This window comes from Orycteropus afer, unplaced genomic scaffold (genome assembly GCF_000298275.1).
Source record: "Orycteropus afer afer isolate SDZICR_OR568_19922 unplaced genomic scaffold, OryAfe1.0 scaffold00017, whole genome shotgun sequence".
In the NCBI taxonomy this organism is placed as follows: Eukaryota; Metazoa; Chordata; class Mammalia; order Tubulidentata; family Orycteropodidae; genus Orycteropus; species Orycteropus afer.
The window spans coordinates 10,715,205-10,738,371 of NW_006921604.1; the positions used below are offsets into that span (position 1 = coordinate 10,715,205).

General features: G+C 40.3%; 1 protein-coding gene and 1 pseudogene across 1 annotated transcript in view; one reads left to right on the top strand and one right to left on the bottom strand.

The window, feature by feature from the left end:
* The window catches only part of AFF3 (AF4/FMR2 family member 3), a 684,153-nt gene that overhangs the window by 362,838 nt on the left and 298,148 nt on the right, over window positions 1-23,167 (bottom strand). The gene's annotated exons all lie outside the window — the stretch shown is intronic.
* LOC103213727 lies at window positions 11,235-12,373 on the top strand (annotated as a pseudogene).

Genomic DNA, 23,167 nt, shown 5'->3' on the forward strand with positions numbered 1-23,167 from the left:
ATAATACAACAGTAGGAGACATGTGAAAATGCATGACTACCTCTCAGGAGCAAGCAAAGTGTGAGGAACATTCAAAATACAATTCTCAGAAGGGTTTCAAATAACCTTGGGAAAGAAAGGAATGCAATGGATATTTCTGGAGCACCTTATACTTGTGTCCTTTTGATTCCTAACAAGAACCAGCAGCAGAGTCAGGATTATTTGAAGCAAAATTTCAAGAAATTAAAACAAAGATTAGAGAGAAAAAAGAGAATAGGGGTCAGGCTGTTTACCTAGCACAGACAGATGGCTGTATTTACGTAGTTAGAGGGGTAATGCAGAAAGGCTTCCAAAGTTTCATAGGAGGCTTATTTGCCAAGAAAATGCTTCAGGTTGGCAGAAGGTAGAAACCCTGTATTGGGTAAATATTTAGTAACACTGAAGAATTTTTATACTAATATCTCATTTGGAGTAGAATATGCTTTATGTTCTGAAATTTCTTTATCCATTCTGTTTTATAAGTGATGATAAAATCAAAACATAATCACCTGTCGAGGATGAAACCTGCACCTGTGCAACTATATTTCAAATAAACCGACATCCTAATTACAATGGAGGGTGGGGACTGGCAGGAGGAAGTGAGCTGTTTCCATCAATATGGTCTCCAGCGATACCAGGCTCTCAAATGGAGGGTGGTTGGTTCAACCACAAAAAACTGCTAAAAAGATCTTTTTCATTATTCCTAGCTGCAAAATAAATAGTTCAGTCTGAGGTTCAATGGTAGACACAAGCCAAAATTTAAAAGTACTCACCTCAAAGGCACCCTGTACCAGCCCTGCCTAAGACAGAAAGCATTATCATCATCCTCTACAGATGTTCATAGAGAGCTTGCTTTGTGCAGGGCACTGGGTTAAGCATGTTCAAGGACACAGAAAATATAAATCCTGAACTCAATTCTAAAGGGATTTACATTGTAGTTGGGGAGATGAGAATTAACAAATACACATATGCAGGAACAAAACAGTCCCTTGGTCACATGTGATAAATTCCAAATGGGACAGACAATGATGCTGTGAAATGAGGGAGGGGAGTGCCCACTGTGAGCAAAAGTGGCCAGGGCTACATGAAGCAGGTGGACTTGAGTAAGCAAATAAAAGAAGGTGAGATTTAGATAATCCCAGGAAAAGTTGGTGGGGTAATTTCAGCAGGGGCGAAGGGCCACTGTAATTCAGTTTGCTCAAGGGAAGAGTTCAGGAGAGTAGTGACCATGGTGGGTGTAGAACTATGAACGCCAGACTCAGAAGCCCGAAGGGTATGAGTTGTCAGTGGGAGCTCACTGAAAGGTTTGAATGTGGGGAGTCACACATATCAGGTGCTGCTTTAAGCAAATCAACTTGGCAATAGTGAGCGAGACAGGTTGGATGTAGTGAGCTGGAGGGAAGGCAGACTTCTGGGCAAAAAAAAGCTTCTTCAAAAAGTTAAAAATATAATTAGGATAAACTAGGAATGAGGACAAAAGGTATTTACAATGAGTAAGTCATTTTCTTGCAAAATTCTATCATGCAATCTCTAGCATCATTTCTGTCACCAAGGCCGTATTTTCCAACTACTGGTGATTCTTCTTTGTTTCCAACTTTTCATTCCAATCACCAGTAATAATCAACACATCATGATTGGTGAAGAGCAAAGATATCTCTTTGAAGACTAAGGTGTGCCTAATCCAAGCCATGGTATTTTCAATCGTCTCATATGCATGTGAAAGCTGGACAATAAATAAGGAAGATCAAAGATGTGATGCTTTTGAGTTGTGGTATTGGTGAAGGATATTGCAAGTACCATGGACTGCCAAAAGAACTAACAAATCTTCCTGGAAGAAGTACATCCAGAATGCTCCCTGGAAGCGAGAATAGCCAGACTTCATCTCACCTACTCTGGTCATGTTGTCAGAAGGGACCATTCCCAGGAGAAGGATATCATGTTTGGTAAAGTGGAGGGTTGGCAAAAAAGAGGAAGGCCCCAACGAGATGGACTGACACAGTGGCTGCAACGATGGGCTCAGGTTTAGCAAGGATTTTGAGGATGGCTCAGGACCAGGCAGTGTTTTGTTCTGTTGTACACAGGGTCACTGTGAATCAGAGCCGACTCAACGGCACCTAACAACAACAACAGGAACGAGGAGGTGGCAGGATCCAGGAAAAATCTGGGAGATATTTCAGTGTCAGATGAGGAATTGTTTAAAGAGGATAGAGGGTCTACAGGACAGTTTTAAGAGCATCTGATGCCCCAGGTTCAGACAGATGACTATGATGGAGCAACCAGGCACCACCACCACAACCCCAAACCCTGGCCCAACCCTGCACAGGCATTGCAAGGGTAGCAAGAGCTCCCCTTTGCTGGCCTATGTCTCCTTTTCATCCTGCAGACAGGAGAGGACTTGAACATTTTGCACTTCACTTACACAAAAAAATATAAACCAACCCACATGAGTTTATTCAGCTCCAGTTAAGGGCTCAATATGGGCTTTGGTCAGCTCCTACCCATGAAGAAGAAATATAAACTGTAGTTTTTCTCCTCAGAGGATTCACATTTGGAACTTGGAGACACAAACATACATCAGTTAAGTGAGCATCACAAAATGGTAAGTGATTTAAGGCAATGTTACATATTGTAGCTCACAGAAGTTCAGAGACATTTAGAATCAAAGATTAAATAACTAGAAAAAAATACACAGGCTAAAATGAGCATCTTATTGCTTAAAAGACTCATTCTTTGCTTATTAAACAGAAGACTTTAAAACAGAGGAAATGTTGGGCTTTGAGGAAGAGGGGAAATACCTGAGTTGATGTATGAAGAGTAAACAAAATAAGAACTATCAGCACACTCACTGAATCACATTCAATTGAAATTTCTACACCTAAAATCATAATTCACATGAGGGCCTAGTAGGTTCAGCTTCTTGGGCTATCACTGATGTGGATATAGAATATTCTTTTAAGGGTACCATATACTGAACACTCACTGTGCCAAGAGCCATGACAAGCACTTTTCATATATTAGGTCTTAGAATCCTGGAAATGACTGTGAGATACACAGCATTTTTCCCATTATAAAGATGAGGAAATTGAGGATTTGAGAGGTTAAAGAACTTGTCCAGGATCACACAGCCAGGAAGTGGAGGAACGACTCCTACACTCATGTCTCAGCTACCACCGTCTTTGTGTGACCTGCCCATTCCATCCCCAACTTCAGTTCTAGTGGGGATGAATTGCTACGTGGCGAGAGTGGCTGATGAAACTACTCCCACTGCCCTTGACAGATGCCTTCCACCTCTGACTGTGTCCTGGACGAAGCTGCAGAGCAGTGGGGTAGAGAGGATCTAGTGGAAGCTCTATGCTGCCAATTACCCTTTAAAAAATGGAGAATTTGACTTCCCAGGGGAAATGTGCATTTCATTAGTAAAATATATAAGCATGGTTAACTGCAGAAAACTAGGCTCTTTTGGATACATACTTTCAGATACTGGTGGGATGGTGGGATCCCTATGCATAAGTTCACCTTTGGGCCAAAGAAAGGGCTTAGAAGAGGGGACCTACAGTTTTCTGGAAAAAGCAATTAGGTCTTTAGAATAAGATATAACTTGGATGATTTTGTTATTACACTAATATTTATGGAGAATCTCCTACATGTGAGGCACCATGATCAGTCCTCTCACGTGGCATTTCCTTTCCTTTATTTCCAGAAATATCCCAGATGAGGGCCACTGGGCATCCCCAGTCCTTTCTGCATAGCAGAAGCCTTCAATTCTTCCCAAAGTGTTGTCTCCGTACTGCCTGACTCCGGCCCAATACCCGAGTCTCCTCCTGACTTCAAACCAGCTAAGACCAGTATAGGCGATGGTGCAGCTCTGAAGGGAGGACATTCAAAGCAGAGAGTCTCTGTTCCATAGGCACCTGCAGTCTGAATGCTATGTGTTCCGGGGCTTGGATGCTGAGTCACAGGAAACGATTTGCCAGCTTTTCTTCAAAGAAAACAGATACAGCACAAGATACCTGTGTCCTTGCTTTTCAGGCCAGCCATTCTCATCTGCCAGGCCTTGTAAGCTCTTCTATCTGCCTTAAGAATAAGATTCCTCATTCATAACTCTCTTAGAGTACCACAGATAAGTATTCCTAGCTCTGCGCCTGCCTCCTCAGGGAATAGGCTTTAACCTGACTTTCAGCCAGCTTGGCCAGCAACATGCAGGCCTTCCACTCAATTTCCTTCTTTCTGAACCTCTAAGAATGTCCTGAGAGCTGATACAGGGCAACCTCCCTGCATGCCCTGTCTTACGGTACACAGACAAGTCAGTAGCCTCTTACCAGTTCCCTGTGGTCCCAGAGAGCAGCCTTGCCTGCAGGCTGTGTCCTCCTGGGGTATGGCTCTGGGAGCACAGGCTTAGTCTGCACAGCAGCACTGAAGCAGGCCCTGGCTACTTCAATAATAATAAAAATAAAAACCTGGGAAACATTAATTCCAGCACTGCCAGTTCAAATGGGCAGCCTGTGTGTCCATATGGCTTGGCCCCTGCACGTCTGACTATGTAATAAAGACAGGTTTCAGTTGGTTTGTTCCAGGCCTGGGAGCCAGAAGGCTGAGCTGCCTCTGAAGGACCAATGCCAGAGTGATCACCACCCTCACGCTCTTTTCAGGCAGCATTCCCTCTGCCTGTAGCATACTCCCCTTCCTCTTCAATTGTTTTTCTCCTCTTAATTCTTAGGTCACACCTCCCAGAGGTCTGTGAATACAAGGCACAGAGGGAAACTTGACAAGTATTTGTTCAATGAATGAAGGAATGCATGATCAAAGGAACAAATAAAGCTGGGACTGGGACTGAAAGCGAAGGAATCAAAACTGATTAACAGCAGATGTAACGAGTAACAGAAGTACAGGCAGTACCCCAGTTACTGAGTTCCTGAGTGTGTCTTTAAGTCGAAATTTGTGGGTAAGTCAGAACAAGTGCTTACTATTCTTATTTAGCACCTTACTGCAGTGCAAAGAAAAGGGGATCTGGTGCTGCAGTGGCTAAAGCATTTGGCTGCTAATCAAAAGGTCAGAGGTTTGAGCCCACCAGTGGCTCTGCAGGAGGAAGACGAGACAATATACTTCCATAAAGAAGTAAAGTCTTAGAAACCCAATGGGGGTTGCTATGAGTCAGAATCATCTCCGTGGCAGTGGGTTTGGTTAGATAGACAGATAGGAAGGAGCTCTGCTGGTGCAGTGCCTAAGGTGTTGTTGCTGTTATGTGCTGTCAAGTCGGACCTGACACACAGCAACCCTTCCCTGGGTTTCCGAGGTAGTATCACTACAGAAGTACTGCTAACTAGAAGGTTGGCAGTTCAAACCCACCAGCCAATCTGCGGAAGGAAGGCAGGGCAATCTACTTTCGTAAAGATTTATCACTTCAGAAATCCAACGGGTTGCTGTGAGTCTGAACTGACTCAATGGCAGTGGGTTTGGTGTGATACACATATCTATAGATCTGTATCTATATATAGAGACACTGACTTAGTGGTACAATGGTTAAGCAGTAGGCTAGCAACTGAAAAGTTGGTGGTTCAAACTCACCTAGTGGCTCCGCAAGAGAAAGACTTGGCGCTCTGCTTCTATAAAGATTACAAACAGGAAAACACTGTAGGGTAGTTCAATTCTGTCACATATGGTTGCTATGAGTCAGAACCAACTCTATAGCACACAACAACGTGTGTGTGAGTGAGCATACATATAGAGATATATTTCCTGTGTATTCCATCTGGTGAGGTCCACGTGTATAGTCGCTGTTTATGTAGTCAAAAAAAGGTATTTGCAATGAATAAGTCATTAGTCTTGCAAAATTCTATTATGTGACCTCCAGCATCATTTCTATCACAAAGGCTCTATTTTCCAGCTACTGGTGATTCCTCTTTGTTTCCAACTTTCACATTCCAATCACCAATAATAATTAATAGGTTTTGATGGCATGTTTGGTCAATTTCAGACTGCAGAAATTGGTAAAAAATCTTCAATTTCCTCATCTGTGGTAGTTCGGTTTGTGTGTCAACTTGCCTGGGCCTGGTTGAGTGGCTGGGCAGCTGGTGGTAGTTAATCCCCATGAGGAGACTGGCAATCAACTCCATGGTGGGATCTGCCACAAGCAGTTGGGTAGCTGCCTTTGAGGATGTTGTCTTCTTCCTGTGTATAAGGAGAAGTATTGAGAATGGTCTCTAGCCTACGGCACGCTTGGACACTGCATGTAGCTGTGTCATTGCTCAGCAGCCTGCTATGCCCTGTCGACCTTGGGACTTACAATGGACTTAAGTTAATGGCCTGCCATGTGGTTTGGTAACATCAGGACTATGCCTTTTTACTTGTTAATCTTGGGGCTTCTCAGCCTCAGCAGCCAGCAGCTGTCTGAGTGAAGAAATGCCTCTAGCTCCAGTGGGCTGGGAGCAGGAGGCAGAGCTGAACCCCAAGGTTGAGGGGCTTTCACCCAGCCCCTAGGGCTTGGCTCTTTGAATGTGGACTTAAAGCCTCCAAATTGTAAGAATTAACTCCTGTTTGTTAACACCATCCCATTTGTGGTATATTCTTGTCAGAGTGGCACTAGGTAACCAGAACATCATCTTTGGCTTTGGTGGTTGAATAATAGTAGTATTAACTGGTCTTCCCTCTGGGCGTATGGCTATTATCCCATCACTGACAGCATTGTACTTCAGAATAGATCTTGAAACTTTTTTTGTGACAATGAATGCCACACCATTCCTCTTCAATGTGTCACCCCCAGCATAGTAGAGCATATGGTTGTCTCATTCAGAGGGGCCAAAACCAGTCCATTTCAGCTTGCTAATGTCCAGGATATCAATTTTTATGTGTTCCATTTCATTTTTGACAACTTCCAATTTTCCTACATTCCCACTTTGTACTTTCCATGTTCCACTATATCAGACAACTTTCAGGGCTAACCATAAAGCTTTCCAGTAATATATCAGACAGTGTTTCACTGTTATTCTTAAGGTTTTCACTGGCTAATTCTTTGAGAAGTAGATAGCCCATTCCTTTTTCCAAGTCTGTCTTAGTCTGGAAGCTCTGCTGAAACCTGTTCACCACGGGTGACCCAGCTAGTATGTGAAATACTAGTGGCATAGCCTCCAGTCTTCACGGCAATATGCAAGGCACCACAGTACAACAAAGTGACAGACCAAAACAAGGCCAGGAGCTGACTATAGAACAGACTATCAATTGTTCATATGCAAGTTCAAGGTGAAGCTGAAGACAATTAAAACAAGTCCAGGAGAGCCAAAATATGACCTTAGTTATATCCCACCTGCATTTAGAGAGCATTTAAACAATAGATTTGATGCACTGAACACCAATGATCGAAAACCAGACAAATTGTGGGATGATATCAGGAACATCATACATGAAGAAAGCAAAAGGTCATTAAAAGAAAAGAAAAGAAAAGAAAAAAAAGCCATGAAAGGAAGAAAAGACCAAAATAGATGTCAGAAAAAACTCTGAAACTTTCTCTTGAATGGAGAGTAGTAGCTAAAGCAAATGGAAGAAATGACAAGATAAAAGAGCTGAACAGATGATTTCAAAGAGCAGTTCAAGAAAACAAATACAATTATTATAATGCATTGTGCAAAGACCTGGAGTTAGAAAACCAAAAGGGAAGGACATGCTCAGCATTTCTGAAGCTGAAAGAACTGAAGAAAAAATTCAAGCCTCAAGTTGCAATATTGAAAGATTCTATGGGCAAAATGCAGGAAACATCAAAAGAAGATGGAAAGAATACACAGAATCACTGTACCAAAAAGAATTGGTTGATGTTCACCCATTTCAGGAGATAGCATATGATCAAGAACCAGTGGTACTGAAGGAAGAAGTCGAAGCTGCACTGAAGGAATGGGTAATAAAAAGCCTCCAGGAATTGACAGAATACCCATTGAGATGTTTCAACAAATGGATGCCATGCTGGAGGCATTTACTCCTCTATGCCAAGAAATTTGGAAAGCAGCTACCTGGACAACTGACTGGGAGAGATCTCATTCGAAAGAAAGGTAATCCACCAGAATGTGGAAACTATCGAACAATATCATTAATATCACAGGTAAGTAAAATTTTGCTGAAGATAATTAAAAAATGGTTGCAGCAGTATATTGACTGGGAACCTCAAAAAATGCAAGCTGGATTCAGAAGAGGACATGGAATGAGGGATATCATTGCTGATGTCAGATGGATCTTGTCTGAAAGCAAAGAATACCAAAAAGATGTTTGTGTTTAATGACTATGCAAAAGCATTCAACTGTGTGCATCATAACAAATTATGGATAACATTGAGAAGAATGGGAATTCCAGAACACGTAATTGTGCTCATGAGGAACCTATACATAGACCAGAAGACTGCTGTTCTATAAGAACACAGGGATACTGCATGGTTTAAAATAAAGAAGGGAGTGTGTCAGGGTTGTATCCTTTCACCATACTTATTCGATCTGTTTCCTGAGCAAATAATCCAAGAAGTTGGACTATATGAAGAAGAACACAGCATCAGGATTAGAGGAAGACTCATTAACAACCTGCTATATGCAAATAACACAACCTTGCTTGCTGAAAGTGAAGATGACTTGAAGCACTTACTGATAAAGATTAAAGACTACAGTCTGCAGTATGGATTATATTTCAACATAAAGAAAAAAAAATCCTCACAACTGGACCAATAAGCAGCATCACAATAAATGCAGAAAAGACTGATGTCAAAGATTTCATATTACTTGGCTTCACAATCAAAACGAATGGAAGGAGCAGTCAAGAAATCAGAAATTGTATCTCACTCAGCAAATCTGATGCAAAAAACCTCTTTAGAGTGCTGAAGAGCAAAGACGTCTCCTTAAAGACCAAGGTGCACCTAACACAAACCACGGTATTTTCAATTGCCTCATATCCATGTGAAAGTTGAACAATGAATAAGGTAAACTAAAGAAGAGTTGATGCTTTTGAGATGTGGTATTAGTAAAGAATACTGAAAGTTCCACGGACTGTCAGAAGAATGAACAAATCTGTCCTGGAAGAAGTACAGCTGAAATGCTCCTTGGACGTGAGAATGGCCAGACTTCGTCTCACCTACTTTGGTCATGTTGTTAGAAGGGACCATTCCTTGGAGAAGGATGTCATACTTGGTAAAGTGGAAGGTCAATGAAAAAGGGGAAGGCCCTCAATGAGATGGGCTGACATGGTGGCTGCAATGATGGGCTCAACAACTGTAAGGCTGGTGCAGGATTGGGCAGTGTTTTTCTGTTGTACACAGGGTCACCATGAGTTGGAGCCAACTTGATGACACTTTACAACAACAACACACATATGCAATGCATATATTTATGAATCAATCTCTTTCTCTCTAAACACACACACACACACACACACACACACAAAGACCTAAAGAAAGAGTAATAAAGAAAGTGGGAGATTAAAAAAGACATCAAAATTTAATAAGTTCCTTCCTTAATGTTTTAGTACAAGGATGCCTTTCTAAGGTCAGAATGTTGTAGACCTGCAGCTTTAGGATTTGTTGACAAGGAAATGGCTCAAAAATTACATTACATTCAGTGACACCTTTAAATGAACATACTAAGCTTAATAATTAGGAAAAAATACACTTAAAAAGTCTATCTCTTCCTTAGGGGTCATCTGAATTTAGTGACAGGAAAAAAGCTGAGGTCCCTTGAATTTTCACATCAGTTTAGGATCAGCTTATTCAATTCTACAAAAAAGCAGTTGGAATTTTGATAATGATTACATTGAATCTATGTATCAATTCAGGTAATACTGGCATTAACAATTTTAGGTCTTTATTTCTTTCAACAATATTTTGTAGTTTTCAGTGTGTAAATTTTTAAAATAAATTTATTCCTATTTTATTTTCTTGATGCTATTATAAAATGGAATTATTTTCTTAATTTCATTTTCAAATTGTTCACTGCTGGTATATAGAAATACAACTGATTTTTGTATATTGAGCTTCTATATTTAGCAACTCTGCTAAATTCATTTATTTAAAAACCTTTGTGGATTATTTAGGGCTTTCTATCAAAGATCATATCATCTGTGAGCAGATAAAGTTATATTTCTTTCTTTCTAATCTGGATTCCTTTTATTTCTTGTTTTTGCTTAATTGCTCAGGCTGAAATTTCCAGTGGAATGCTGAACAGAAAGAGTGAGAGCATAAATCCTTGTCCTCCTCCTGATCTTAGGGGGAAAACGTTCAGTTTTTCACAGATACCCTTTGTCAGGTTGAGGAAGTTCCCTGATATTCCTGGTTTGTTGAGTGATTTTTCATGAAAGGGTGCTGGATTTGGTCAACTGTTTTTTCTCCATCTATTGAGAGGATCATGTGACTTTTTCCCCCCTTCATTCTATTTAAATGGTATATTGTACTGATTGATGTTCACATACTGAATCTACCTTGTATTCCTGGAATAAATTCCTAAAAAAAAAATCTCTTAGAAGAACTGGAAGATGATCAATATGCTAATGTTATCACACACTAATTCGATGATTCACAGTTTTCAGGGAATAGTCACAAATAATAACCTCAGCAAAGTGATCACACAGTTATTATTAATTTTCATTTTATAAGCAAATAAACTGAAGCTCAGAAACTTGTTCAAGAATACATCAGGTTTTCATTTCTAGTCTATATATTCAGTGATGCCAAGATAGGAAATGTCTTTTACTTTATATTTTTAAAATAGCCACAGTATCATTTAAAAAAAAAAAAAAAGAAAAGAAAAAGTAAGGAACACATGTTCAAAATTAGAATTCCAATGTCTGAAGTTCCACTGAAACCACTGAAGCATTTAATGGCCATGTGTTAATAATCATTCTTGACAGATCATTCCTATCACTATAGGAATAGCAGGAATATCTTCCATGTCCAAAACCCTAATTTTACTTCACATTACATTTGAGAAACTGTCCCATTTCTCCACTCACCTTTACAGCAAAACTCCTTGAAAGAGCTGTGTATTACTCTATCTCAACTTTCTCTTCTCCCTCTTCTTTTTCTGGTCAGCACTAGTGTGCTGACCCTGCTCTGTCACTCCCAGTGCAGATTTTCAGTCTTCATCTTTCTGGAATTCTCAGCACTCTTTGGTTCAATGGATAATTCTCTTCTTCAAGAATCACTTTTCACATTGGGATTTGTGCACAAGTAAAGGTGTCCTCTTCTCTGCCACTGAAGGATGCCTCAGACCTTGTATGACTGCTTCTGGTGGGAATGGCTGTGGCTGCCTGTTAACTTAACCTGGGCTGATCTAGGAGACTGAGATGGATGTGTTTATGCCAAGGTCTCAGATCTCTACATCACACTACCCCTGGCCTTGCTCTTCCTCATCATTCAGTATTTCTTTGAGCTTTATATGGCTACACAACTGGCTGCCCTTCTGAATGTAAAGAAGAAAACTCAGCTGCGGGCACCTCCCAATCCTACCTTGGAGCATTTCTACCTGACCAGTGGCAAGCAGCCCAAGCAGGCAGATGTGGAACTGCTGTCACAGAAGAGTGAGCTCTCTAGCCACAAGGTAGAGTGCTGGTTCCACTGCCACTGCAACCAGGACCAACCCAGTCTCCTCAAGAAGTTCTGAGAAGTTAGCTGGAGACTCACATTTTACCTGATTGCTTTCATTGCTGGCATGGCCGTCACTGGGGATAAACCCTGGTTCTATGGCATGAAGAAAGTTTGGGAGGGGTATCCTACACAGAGCACCATTCCTTCCCAGTACTGGTACTACAAGACTGAACTTTCCTTCTACTGGTCTCTGCTCTTCAGTATTGCCTCTGATGTCAAGCGAAAGGATTTCAAGAACAGATCATCCACTATGTGGCCACCTTCATCCGTATCAGCTTCTCCTGGTTTGCCAATTATATCCGGGCAAGGACTCTCATCATGGCTCTGCATGACTCTTCTGACTACCTGGTTGAGTCAGCCAAGATGTTTAACTATACAGGATGGAAAAACACCTGCATCAACATCTTCATCTTCGCCATTGTCTTCTTCTTCACTAGACTGGTCATCCTGCCCTTCTGAATGCTGCATTGCATCGTGGTGAACCCGCTGGAGCTCTACCCTACCTTCTTTGGCTATTACTTCTTCAATTCCACGATCAGAGTGCTACAGCTGCTGCGTATCTTCTGGGCTTACCTCATTTTGTGCATGTCCTATACGTTCATAACTGGAAAGCTGGTAGAAGATGAACACAGTGACTGTGATGAAACAGAAAGTTCAGAGGTGGAGGAGGCTGCAGCTGGAGCAGCAGCAAAAGGCCAATCCCTATCCAATGGCAATCCCATCCTCATTAACAACCATCATAAGAATGACTGAACTGAGTCTCTGCTGCCCCCCAGACTGATGCATAAAGCCAAGGAACTGCCCCATCCTCCCCACAGGGTTACTCTAAGCTCTGGGTAGACAGGCAAGGGAGGAGAGGTCTTTGTGCTCTCCCTGTTTGTCACCCAGTTGCCTTTAAACCAAATTCTAACTTATCCTATCCCCATGTACAGGAGAGGTTGGTTATATCCTGTTAGAGGGGGATAGTCTTATTTTCCTCTCTGTCCTTCAAGTTGTCCTTTCCATCGTTTTTGAGACCCTTCTTAAGCTCTGGGAGTGCAGTTTACAACTCACATTCCTTATACTTCAGAACTTGGCCTGAGCTGTTTGCCTTTGACTCCCTGACCTCCAGAGCCAGGGCTGTGCTTTACTGTCCCATCTGTGGGCCTCATTCTGTCAAAGTTGGACCACCTCTCTAAACACTTCATTTGGGCCAGAAACCAAAGCTGAGCTGCCTTTAACCTCTTCCCTTCTAAGACACAAACAGATTGAATGTAGGAGGGTACACAGGACCCTTACCCTACCTCTGCCAAAAGTAGGGACTGTGGAAATGGTCTTCCTTCATGTTACTTCTCTGCCAGCTACCCCTGTAGCCACAGGTCCAAAATCTAGCTGCCTATCTCTGGTATCTTCCTCTTCTCTTCAGCTAGGGAAGCTGGTTTGGAGTAGAATGGCAACTAGCTTTAATTTTTATTCATTAAACATTCGAAGTTTTGGTTTTAAAGACAGAATTACAGCTAGCACCTGGCATTTCAGCAGAGGGACCATTTCAGACCAAAATGTACTGTTAATGTTTTTTATTTTTAAATTAAAATATATCAAAGATTAAGTAAAACATGGGGGAAAAATAATCACTTTCCACTTGGCTACTGAATCACCTCCTCTTGGTTATCCTTCTTCTTCAATGACTACTCCTACCCCGTTTCCTTTAAAAGATCTCTCTCACCTTCCTGACCTTAAATGATTATATAACCCAGGGCTCAGTTCTATAACCATATCTCTTTCTCAAATATAATCACATCCTGAGTGATCTCATCCTGTCCAGATTTATACTGCTAACCTCTGAATTCCAAACTTATATAGCTAACAACTTACCATTACTTCCATTGTAGCATCTTACTAGCATTCCAAATTTAATATATTTAAAACTGAACTTAATTTCATTTTCAAATTGTTCATTGCTGGTGTATAGATTTTCCATACAAACCTGCTCTTTCTATAGTCTCCCCCTATTTTACTTAATGGAAACTTCATTCTTCTAGATGCTCAGATGAAAATGTTAGCATCAACCTTCACTCTTCTCTTTCTCTCACACTACATATCCTACATATCTATCTGGTCTATTAACAAATCCTTTTGGCTCAATCTTCAAAATCTATCCTGAATCCAATCACTGGTACAAGCTACTATTATCATCTCTTAGTTCATTTTCACTAAGGTCTCTTTGCTTCTACCCTGTCTCCTGAAAAGCCTCTTCTCCACAGAACTGCCAGAGTGAAAACACAAAATAGATCATGTCACTCCTCTGCTCAAAAACTTTCAATTGCTTCCTATCTTATGAAAAATAGAACCTAAGGCCCTTACTTTATAGCATATTAGGTCCTACATGCTCTGACTACAGCTTCCTCTGTGACTTACCTCATACCAGCCTCCCCTCAACTCCACTATAGTTAAAATGATTTCCTTTTCCAAACATGCAAAACAAGCTCCTGACTCAAGAGCCTTTGCACTTGCTGTTCCCTCAGCTGTCTATCTACTTCAAGACAGCTGTCTTGCTCACTCTTTCATTTGTCAGATCTCTGTTCAACTATCACTTTAGTAGATAGGTCATCTCTGTCCTTCCTATTGAAAAAAAGCACTTTCCCAATCACTCTCTATCACCTCACCCTGCCTTATTTATTTATTTTTGCAGAACTTATCATCTGGTATTTACGTATTTATTTATCATCTTCCTCCACTAATATGTAAACATCATTGAGAACTGGGAACCTTGTCTATTGCTATATCTTAGGACAAGGGTTGGTAAACTATAACCTGTGGGCCAAATTGGTCTGCCACCTGTTTCTTTCTTTCTTTTCTTTTTTTTTTTTTTAAATGAAAGTTTTATTGGAAAACAGCTATTTGTTTTATTGTCATTGTCTATGGATATTTCATACTATCAAAGCAGATCTGAGTAGTCATGACAGACTGTATGGCCCACAAAACCTAAAATATTTACCATCTGGCCCTTTACAGAGGAAGTTTTCTGACTTCTGTTTTAGGGCCTAGAAAATGGTGCCTGACATGTGGTAGAAGCATTAAACACATTTGTTCAATGAATGAATGACTAAAAGAGAGAGGAAGAAACAAAGTGGGGTTAAGGAATAGTATGTCCAAAAGCCCTTTGAATTTGTTACTAGATTAATCTAGTAAAATATTAATAGAAAGTGTGATTTGTACCTAATAAAATTCAAGTATAGATAAAAGATGGTTTATAATTCTATTTTCTGTGAAGTAGGAAATGCAGAGATGAATATCCTAAACTATGTGACATTTAAGCCCACATAGGGCTTTATTATCTGGAGGACTCCAGTCCAAACATACACACACCCAAAAATGGTTGCTTCAGAAACCTGAAAGAGGAGTTGTTATTTTTCTTCTGTAAGTTATTCAAGCCCTTGTTTTGATTTTCCATTTCCCCTTGTGCATGAAGACAGTGCTCTTTTGGATATAAGGTACTCAGATTGTAATAACTGTAAACAGAGTATACTTGAAAGGCTCATGCAGACATTACCAAAAGCCCTTTTAGCCTAAACATCCGTAAACGCTAGTGAACATTATGAAGGAAAAAAGAAAGAAAGAAACAGGATTCTCTTTTTATGATCTAATTTTTTTATAGGCACTAATTCCGCCAACATGGGTGTAGGGGGCTGGGTAGAGAAAAGAACTCAAAAAGGAAGAGGCCAGAGTTAGAATTTTAAAAGATGGTACAGAACCAGCTACTGAAGACATAATTAGTACATTGTCTAACCCTAACCTCTGTGGTCACTGTAGGACAAGGACACCTACCCTGCAAACATTTTCTTGGGTAATCCATTTGAAGCTGCTCTTAAACTTTTTTTTAACCCTGATCTCCAACACTGGTTCCAAGAGATCTAACTTGAAAAGCATTTGCTCAATCCCTTCTGTGCTTCACTTTTCATCACACAATGAACGATCAAGCCCCTCATGATGTTTGACCATTAAAACTGGTAATTAGATTTGGGAAAGAATAGTCCAACCTTAAAAGACACAAACACAAACATGTACATACCACTCATGGTGAATGCAGAAATAAGACTTCTGAAGATAAAGTTAATGTTCCAAAGCCCCATCATACACACTCAAAATATTTTAAACTAATGATATTTAGATATCCAGAAGGAAAAGAGACACAAATGCTTATTTTGGCCCATGAGTGAGCAGAAGGATCTGTTTTCTAAGTTTGCATATTTTCCAGACAAATCATTTTAAACATCCAGCAAGACTGACTTGCCTTACTGTTTTAACAAAGTTGCTATAATTTCAGAGAATTTAATGGGAATAAGAATTTATTATTATTATTATTTTGCTTGGAACTCCAGGCCCAGGTTGGCCTCCTCTTCTCTTGAGATCACTTTTGCAGAGGACAATGGTAGATAAAATCTCTTTCTCACAGGAGGAAAATAAATAATAAGCAGATATTTAAGTTAAAAAATTTTATTATTCACTCAAATTAAAAGTGACGATAAAGCTTCAGCTGTACCCCAGAGTTTGATAATTACCATGCATTGCCAACCCCTCCCTCCCAAATTCTCTTTGATATCCTCCTCCAAGCATGAAGGGATAGAAATCTGTACCTCTAATCCTGCAACCATGGAGATTCTGAAAAGCTGTTGCATACTACTTCCTTCTCTGTAGCCAGTGTCCTCTGAGGGGGCTTGTGTGCTGTCAGTGCTCAGGGACACTGGGCAGCAAAGGAAAGAGGGAGGTGTCATGGATTGAACTGCATCCTCCCAAAATATGTGCTGGAATTCTAATCCTTATAATACCTTGGATGGGATGTAATGTAATGCAATCACCTCCAATTATATAATCAGATACTATGTAATTGGCTCCCCTAATGCAATCTCTGTTGTTGTTTTTAGTTCCAACAACATGTTAAGCCCATTCCAACTCATAGTGACTCTATGTATAAGAGAATGAAACACTCTCTGCACCATCCTCACAATCTTTGCTATGCTTGAACACTGCAGCCACTGTGTCAACGCATCTCATTGAGGGCCTTCTTTTTCACTGACCATCAGCTTTTCTAAGCTGATGTCCTTTCTCTAGGGACTGCTTCCACCTGATAACGTGTTCAAAGTGCATGAGATGAAGTCTCGCCATCCTTGCTTCTAAGGAGCATTCTGGCTGTATGTCTTCTAAGACACACTTGTTTATTCTTCTTGCAGTCCATGGCATAGTCAATATTCTTCACCAACATCTTAATTCAAAGGAATCAATTTCTTTAGTCTTCCTTATTGATTGTTCTACTTTAACATGATATGAGGTGACTGAAAATTCCATGGCTTAGGGTGAGGCACACCTTAGTTCTCAAGGTAATCTTTGTGTTTTAACAGTTTAAAGTTTTTTTTTTTTTTTTGGTAGCAGATTTCCCTAATGCAATATGTTGTTCCATTTCTTCACTGGTGCTTCCATGGGTGTTGATTGTAGATTCAAATGAAATGAAAACTTGACACCTTCAATATTTTCTGCTTTCACCATGATGTTGCTTATTGGTCCAGTTGTGAGGCTTTTTGTTTTCTTTGTGTTGAGGTGTAATCTATACGGAGGCTGTAGTCTTGGATCTTCATCAGTGAGTGCTTCAAGTCCTCTTCAATTTCAGCAAGCAAGGGTGTGTCATCGCATATCACAGATTGTTAATGATCCTCCTCCAAATCCTTTTTCATATCATCCAGCTTCTCATATTATTTGCTCAGCATATAGATTGAATAAGTATGGTGAAAAGATACAACACTGACACAAACCTTTCCTCATTTTAAACCATGCAGTATCCCCCTTTTTCTTTTCAAACGACTGCCTCTTGGTCTATCATGCAATCTAATACTAATCTCTCAGTCCCTTGAGGTCATACTAGTATAGGCTGGATTGTAAACTTAATCAGTTCTAAGTTATATAAAAAGCAGCATGAACACAGAGACATGCACACACATAGGGGAAGCCAGAGGGAATGTGGGGATCCTCTACAAGCCAAAGAACTAAGGAACATCCGGGCTACTGACAAGGAAGTAATTGACATGGCCAAGACTCTGAATTGCTATTCTCTAGAACTGTGAGAAAATAAACTTCTGTTCTTCAAAGCCACCTAACATGTGTTATTTATTTTACAGCAACACTAGGAAACTAAGTTAGAGGGTTTGTAAATATACACTCTGAGATTTTTGTCCTGTAGCTGTCCCATAGCTGCCCTTCCATGTGAGAGAACTCTTCCTACCCTCAGGATGTGTAACTCATGACCGTCTCACGAAGGCATTTGAGAGCTACTGACAAAAGATGCCACATGAGAGCAAGTGTTAAACAATATATATAAGAAGACTGACTTGAACCTTTCACAGTCTTAAAGACTATGTAAAGCTTAAGCACTGATAGAATATTTGTTCTTCTCTCAACTAAACAACATTTATGTTGAATCCATCCATAGTGTATTATTTAGCTCAAGTGTCCTAGAATCCAGCTACAATTTGTGATGTAGATGCTGTCATTGCAGAAACTTTCAGAAAAGGGCAGAATGGTCACACTACTTCTCTCAAGATATAAAACCAGCTACTTTCCCAAGATACCCTATTCTTGCTCTAGTAGAATATGAGATCCCTCCTCACACACACACCAAAAAAGGAAAAGTAACGCAAGAGGGTCTTCTGAGCCTGAATAGAAGCAGTAAATTGGCACTTCCTTTTGAGCACCTATGATATTCTAAACACAGATTTTGTAATTCATCTATCATCCATTGCAAGTGCCTTTGGAGACTGCATTAAATCTTTGACCACAGATTCTCTTATCAAAGACTTACTTCTTAGGTACTCCCAGGCATTCTCCAATAGTAATCACAGGAAAGTCAAAGTAACCTGTACATATGCCTTCCAGAAAAGCATAGTTTTATCTCAGGAGAAGCTCTGGCTTCAATAATGGGCAAGGAGTTTATTTAATCTCAAGATCCCTCAGGGAATCTGATCCAGTCCAGAGACAGATACAATATTTGTCAATCAGAACCAAGCCTAACCCATCCAGAGCTCTCATGACTTTGTCCTCTTGGATACTTCCCAGCAAAGAAACAGACTTTGGTGAGGTCTTCAGTATTCAGGTCTCTGATGGTGAGGTGGTTAAACACATGGCTGTTAACCAAAATGTTGATGGTTTGAGCCCACCAGCAGCTCACAGAAAAAAAGACATGGCAATCTCCTTCCAAAGCTCCTTAAAGAGTACATCCTTGGAAACCCTATGGGGCAGTTCTACTCTCTCCTATAGGGTCACTATGAGTCAAAATTGACTCAATGGGAACAGATGGTAGCCTGGTCTAGGGGTGGTCTAGGGGCATTCTTTTGGTTCTCAGGGGTGTTTGTGTGTGCACATTTGCACATGTGTGCACATGCATTTCAGTGCAGTACTACCTTGTTACACTTCTGCAAGCTTCAGACTTCGAGAGGGGTAACATGAAGGGCCTATGGTACACAGCACAGAAAGGAGATGGACAGACACCCCACAGGGGCCAGGAATAGACTCAGAGCAAAGGACTGACCAAAAGTAAATGGGGTGAAAAACAAAATTGCTTATATACTAGACAATTATAGTATTATAAAGCATCATGCAGTTTTTAAAATACTCTACTTCTATAATCTAGGTGCCCATCAACAGAAGAATGGATAACCAAGCTATGGTACATACACACAATGGAATACTACACAACCGTAAAGAATAATGTAGAATCGGCAAAACACCGCATAATGTGGATGTACTTGGAGGACATTATGCTGAGTGAAATAAGTCAATCACAGAAGGACAAATACTGTATTAGTTCATTATTGTAAAAAGTCAAGGAAAGCTTTATGTATGGAAGGAAACTTTCTTTGTTGGTTACCAGGGGTGGGAGGGGAGGACAGGAAACACTGCAAAAATAAAAATTAAATACATAAAAAAAAATATTCTGCTTCTAAACTTTTAAAAATGTTAGGCTGTCAAGAGGGGTAACATGAAGGGCCTGTGTGGCACTTAAACACAAGAGCAATTTTTGTCCATTGAATGATGTGGATTTCAATTCTGTTGGTCACTCTTTATTTCAGGATTCCAAGTAAGGATATACGAAAATAATTGTGTTGCTCTAAAATTTAGTTGTCTATACTCTTTAAAAGGAGCTCTGGTAGTTTAGTGCCTAAGGCACTTGACTGCTAACCAGAAGGCTCGTGGTTCAAATCCACCAGCCACTCCTCGGAAGGAAGATGGGGCAATCTACTTCCATAGTGATAACTGCCTCAGAAACCCAAGGAGTTGGGTTTGACTCAATGGCACATAAGTTGGGTCTGACTCGACGGCACAACATACTCTTTAAATTACATTTGTAGGCTGTTTCTGTTATGAGTACATCCTAAGTTATTAGAGTTTAAAAATTCATCATGACTCAATAGTTTTCCCTTTTGCAAATGGGTTTTCACAACTCTCCTTTGTATGTTTTCTTACTCCTTTGCTCCAACTCTGAAATTATCTGTTGAGGGAGTCCTAATTGTTGTTTACTCTTACATTGTTTGTATCTTGTTCAGCATTTATGCACAGTAAGGATGTTAGCCCTGTGAGGTTTTACTCCCTTTATCCTTCCTCGTTTGCATGCATACCTGTGTCTTACTAACCACAAGGGGAGCACAAGAGAGAGTTAGAAGCAGTGCCCAGAATTGGTTTGTCTGCTCCTAATCAAACTAAGGCCACGTCATTCCAAGTGCTAATCTATGTAGATCTCTGTAATTTGTTGTTGTTTTCGTTATGTGCCATCGAGTTGGACCCAACTCATAGCAACTCCTCCTTGGGTTTCTGAGGCAGTATCACTACAGAAGTAGACTGCTGTAATAGGAAGAGAGTAAAACAGAGAATAGGGAAGTCCAGTAATGGCGTCTATGAGTAATGAAATTATATATCACTACCTCAGTGGTACGCTTGCATTAATTGACCATTTTTAAATCTAAAATGATGGCACAGAGTTAGATTCTATATGCCTTTAAAAGGACAGCACTAGTTCAAAAATTATATCCAAATCTCAAAAAATTACCTGTAAAGGTTATAACTACCAAAAATTGGAAGACTAGTTTAGAATGAATATAACTTGATTCTTTCCTTATTCCTTTTCTGCTTTTACAACTGAATCCCACCAGAAGTTGTAAAAGGGCAATAAAAGGACAATTTTATTTTACTTCAGGTTTCTGATAGGTGTTTAATATGAAAGGTCTAAAATACATTTAGACAAAAGGCTCTTTTGCTATCTCTCCTTCCAATGAATATTTAGAAGAGTAGAACTCTTCAAAAAAAAAAAAAAAAAAAAATCTTCCAAGTATTTCCATATACTAGGAGCTCTGGTGGCACAGTGCCTAAAGCATTTGACTGCAAACCCACCAGCCACTCCTCAGAAGGAAGACTGGGCAATCTACTTCTGTAGTGATACAGCCTTGGAAACCCAAGGAGGGGTCGCTATGAGTCAAATTGACTCCACGGCAGTAATTTTTTTTTTTTTTTTAATTTCCAAATACTGAAGACATTCTGGGGGTTTGAGTCAGCATAAATTTTTGAGTTACTTAAGAAAAAAACACGAACTCTGATTTACCTACCCATGATATCATGGAATCAATTCCAATTTACAGCAACCCTGTAAGACAGAGTAGAACTGCCCCATAGGTTTCCAAGGCTGTAATCTTTATGGAGAAGCCTGCCACATTTTTCTCCTGTGGAATGGCTGGTAGGCTTGAACCACTGACCTTTTGATTAGCAGCTGAGCACTTAGCCACTATGCCACCAAGCCTCCCCTAATTTACCTAGCTCTGTACAGTTATGTCTCACTTATATACTTCATGCAATGTATTATTCCACATGTATTCACTGAAAACATACTCAGTGCCTACTGTGAAATTTTACTCTCATCTAGTACAATGCCTGGTACATAATACAAAAGAATGGCACTGAGGTGAAGAGTTTGGACTCTGAATTCTGACACTGGGCTTGAATCCTAGCTCTGCCATTTTTGGGATATATCCCTGGGAAAGTTATTTAATCTCTCAGACTCTGTTTCCTCACTTGTAAATGGAGATTAGTAATCATAACTGACTCACGGCCAACTCAAGAATCAAAGGAGAAAACAGAGCTAAAGCCAACATCAGCATAGTGGCCAGCTCACTGCATGTCCTTAAATGTTAGCTGTGGTTACTGCAGTTATGATTAAAGGTGAACACAGTCATAACAGGAAGGGAAATAATGTTTCACCTTCAAAGTAACAAATATTTTTTTAAATCAAGATTTTCCACATTCTGTTTCTTGGGCATGAGCGACAAAACACGAGTTAACTCAGAATAAGGTATGGAATCAGGCAATTAAGTAGCTCTCAGCTGACAACGGCAACTCCATCCAGAAGTCAGGGGCATGGGAGCCAGTAACGGGACCGATACTGAAAAACATTTGTGGTTTTTATGCCGCAGTGCTATAAAGTAAGATAGTAAAAAATAAACTGTAACTTCAAATTAATCCTTCTATGCCAACTTGCTGTAAAATATTTAGAGGATTCGGGCTGGTTTCAGTGATACGTTCATTGTGCCATAGAGCATTGTCTTTTACCATATTTTAGCTCCAATGGCTAGATTCCCACAATGCCATCTGTTTCTGACACTTGGTCTCATTAGTACGACTATTTTTATTGAGACACACAGTAATGTTTCTCATACCATCTTAGCTAAGCATTATTTATTGTATCTATATATACAACAATATTAACACAGTCAAGCACCAGGCTTGGTACTTGAGGGCATCATTAAAATCAGCCAGTGTTCAGTGAGAGATTTAATGATGGATTTAATAGTATTAAATGGGAAAAAATGCCCTTGGCCTTTACATTCTCATTTAAAAACATATAAAAGAGCAGTAATTCAGGCAGTTATACTTCTTTCAAAGATTTTGCTTTAAATCACAGATGGCAACAGGGAGGCCGTGGCTGTGTGCTGGCTCGCACCCCGCTCACTCTGACTACCCCACTCACTCAGACTGAAGCCAGAAGTGCTTCACTGGGTCATAATTAGCAAACTGCCGGCAAATTCAATGTCTCTAAATCAGGAGCCAGTGAGTGTCAGGCTAAAGCACAGAGGGTAGAAAACAAGCAAGAATGATAATTATACATTTTCTCTGGAAGCTGCCTTCACTTAAAAGAGCTGTGATCCGCATGTGTCAACACCATTATACGGTGTCACACCTCCACATGTGCAGTCTCAAGCACTGTACTTTGCTTTCTAAGAAAGCCTCATGGTTTAGTTCTTTGGTTCGCAGGGCACTAAGACAACATGCACACCACAAGTCAGCTCCTGCCTGCCCCCATGCTCCACCACAGATGTTGTTGTGGTTGTTACGTGCTGTCCAGTCGGACCCGACTCACAGCGACCCTTCACTGGGTTTCCGAGGCTGTATCACTATGGAAGTAGATTGCCCAACCTTCCTTCTGAGGAGTGGCTGGTGGGTTTGAACTGCCAGCCTTCTGGTTAGCAGTCAAGTGCC